A 3,352-nucleotide genomic window follows, 5' to 3' on the forward strand; every position below is an offset into this window, starting at 1 on the left:
GTGCCAAACTACATCATAACTGCCAAACCACTAAGAATCATGGCCCAGCCAAGTTGACACACAACCTGAACCATCACAGGATTATCAACCCTCTGTAACAAATGAGGAATATGAAGTCTCATATAATTTGCTGGAGGTTACACATTTATTGGCTAGAGATATGATTGAAACCCAGATCTCTTTAGCTTGATGCTCATGCAATCACTACGCTTACATAATGGCTAGCATAGCACTAGCAATATAGTAGTTACTCAGCAAGTATTTTAAAATGGAAATAAATTGCTTAATAAAATGAAATACTTGTAATACTATAGTGTAAAAATGAAAAATTAACCTTTGCTTTCTCTTCCATTCCCTTCAATCTCCTTCCCAAGAACCTGCTAACAAAATTGATGTCTGAAATGAATAATAGCTAATAAACCAAAAAATTAAAAATCCAAATCCATTGCCTTTGAGTCTATCCAGATCCATAGCTAAATTACAGGGCAGGGTAGAACTGCCCAATAGGGTTTCCAAGGCTGTAAATCTTTATAGACGCAGACCACCACATCTTTCTCCCAAAGAGCAGTTGGTATGTTTGAACTGCCAACCTTTCTGTTAGCAGCTGAGTTCTTAACCACTCTAACACCAGGTCTCCTTTATAACAAATAATAGTGCAGAGTAAATACATGTGAAATAACTCTAACAGATTAAAATGGTTCTAAAGCCTGTAAGACATTGATTGTTGTAATAAAACTGAAGGACAAATGTGCCAGTCAAGAGGGATATTTAGGAAGACTAAGGACAAATGGTGCAGGACTGGGCAACATCTCCTTCTGTTACATGTAAGTCACCATGAGTTGGAGCCAACTCCATGGCAACTAACAACAACAAAGTTGGTTCTGTCCATCCACACACACTTCCAGAAAGAGTGTTCTCTGGCCCAACAAGTTCATCTTTTCTGTTCTGGGTGGTAGCTGACACAACACTAATAAAGAGATGGATGCATTCAGTTTGCTCAGTATATGCCTTTGCAACTTTCTAATTAGAATGTGGCTCCTTTTTCTAGTTATCCAAAAGGGACAGTGCAGACTAGAGGGATTGCTGTAGCCAGATAATCAGCAGTCATAAGTCTCACTGTAAATAATTAAATTTGCCTTTTGGATTCCTACCTCTCTCTGGACAAGTTCGGTTCAACCACTTCTGATAGATAGCTTTACTCCCCAAGAAAGGCCACAGTAGAATTCTGGGCCTACAAATCATCAATTCATTCAGGGAATACTTAGTAAGGACCTATTATATCCCAGACACTGTGGTAGAAACCAGAGATACAAAAATGAGCAAGACAGACCAATTCTTTTAGCCAGTTTACAATGTAGAAATGGATATAGATAAGAAACAGATGATTACAAAGCATTGTGATAAGTGACATGATTTAGGGAAATGATATGATACCCTGAAATTTACATATGGTGGGCATATAACCTAGACTTGGGAGAAATGAATGGGAGCTCTGGTGGCGAATGAGTTGCACTAGTCAGAGGAAGAGTAAGCAATTGTGGGTATAGGTTTATTTGGACAGGAAAAGAAAATAATACCTATCTTCCATCCTCCTTCAGTTTTCAATTTTTTGCAAGTTACAATTAAATTTTTCTTTTTTCAGTTGGTATCATGACTTTAAATAATATATTTGAAATATGATTTTTGGATTTATCAATTTTAAATGGAAAACATTGACTTCTTCCAAATAAAATATAGAAATTAGAGCATTTTACTTTTTTTTTTTACTTAGTCACTTTTCACCTGTTTACTTTTTCTCTTCCAAATCTCTTTCTAATGGCTATGCTATTACATTAACATTATCCTATTTTATTTCTTTGACATTTTTTGTTAATTATAAATTGTGTCTTTTGTAATTTAAAAATTGAAAATAAAAAAAATAACATTTGCAACATTATGATAATGGGAAATCAAACAATATATTAGACCTATGGAGAAGGAAATATCTACATTTGCTGCTAAAGGGTAAATCTTCCAAGCATCTCAGTCTATAACAAAAAAACCAAACTCACTGCCGTTGAATTGATCCCTATTCATAGCGACACCTCCTTGGGTTTCTGAGGTCCGTTGGGAGCTCTGGTAGCATAGTGGCTAAGGCACTTGACTGCTAACCAGAAGGCTGGCGGTTCAAACCCACCAGCCACTTCTCGGAAGGAAGATGGGGCAATCTACTTCCGTAGTGATATTGCCTGGGAAACCCAAGGAGGGGTCGCTATGAGTCAGGTCTGACTCGAAGGCATATAACAACAACAACAACATCTCTACTGAAGTAGAATGCACAATCTTCCTTCCGAGGAGTGGCTGGTGGATTTAAACTGCCAACCTCCTGGTTAGTAGTCAAATGCCACTATGCACTATGCCACCATTGTCCATCTCAAAGTATTGTTCTGTGTAGTTTCCTTTACTTTTTGTAAGTTATATTCAGCTACTATTGTTTCTTATTACATGTTCTCTCCTCTCCCACATTTTTTTCCCCCAGTTTGGACAGGAGAGTAGCTAGTACTCCAGGAAAAGGGAACAGCTTTTGCAATGGCCTGCATCTAAGAGAACCATGTGTATATAGAACAACAGGAAAATTAGAGGTGGGTGCTCTAACAAATTTGTGGGATGGTGTGATATGGGTTGGAATTGACTTGACAGCAGTGGGTTGGTTATTAATTAGAATGTTTCTTAAATAAATTTTATAACACAGAGTGTGTGGCTGTTGTCAGAGTTCTTATGCATCTTAATATGTCTTTATTTTCTTCTACATTTGATTGATAGTTTGGCTGTATATCAATTCTAGTTTCAAACTAATTCCATTAAGAACATTATAGTCACTGTTTCATTGCCTCCTAATGTTCAGTGTTAGGTACTCTGCTAAGAAGATCATCAGTTTGACTCTCACACCTTTAAGGGCATTTTAATTTATTTCTTTGAGAGCGGTTAGGGATTGTTCTTAAAGTATATTGTTATGAATGTTAGATATTATTTTACAATCAAGTAGAAAATCAGTACTGTATTCTAATATGAACTATTAATACTTTCAGATGGAAATAAATTTTAATATTTCAGCTGTAAATGATTTTAAGATATTTTATTGCAATGAATACCAAAACCAAATTTACTGCCATCAAGTCAATTCCAACTCATAGTGACCCTTGTGGGTTTCCGAAGCAGTAAATCTTTACAGAAGTAGATTGCCCAGTCTTCCTTCCGAGGAGTGGCTGGTGAGTTTGAACCACCAGCTTTCTGGTTAGCAGTCAAATGCCTTAGACACTACACCACCAGAGCTCCATTGCAATGAATTGAAAAGCTTAATAATGAAGATGTT

This window comes from Orycteropus afer, unplaced genomic scaffold (assembly GCF_000298275.1).
Source record: "Orycteropus afer afer isolate SDZICR_OR568_19922 unplaced genomic scaffold, OryAfe1.0 scaffold00505, whole genome shotgun sequence".
Classification (NCBI taxonomy): Eukaryota; Metazoa; Chordata; class Mammalia; order Tubulidentata; family Orycteropodidae; genus Orycteropus; species Orycteropus afer.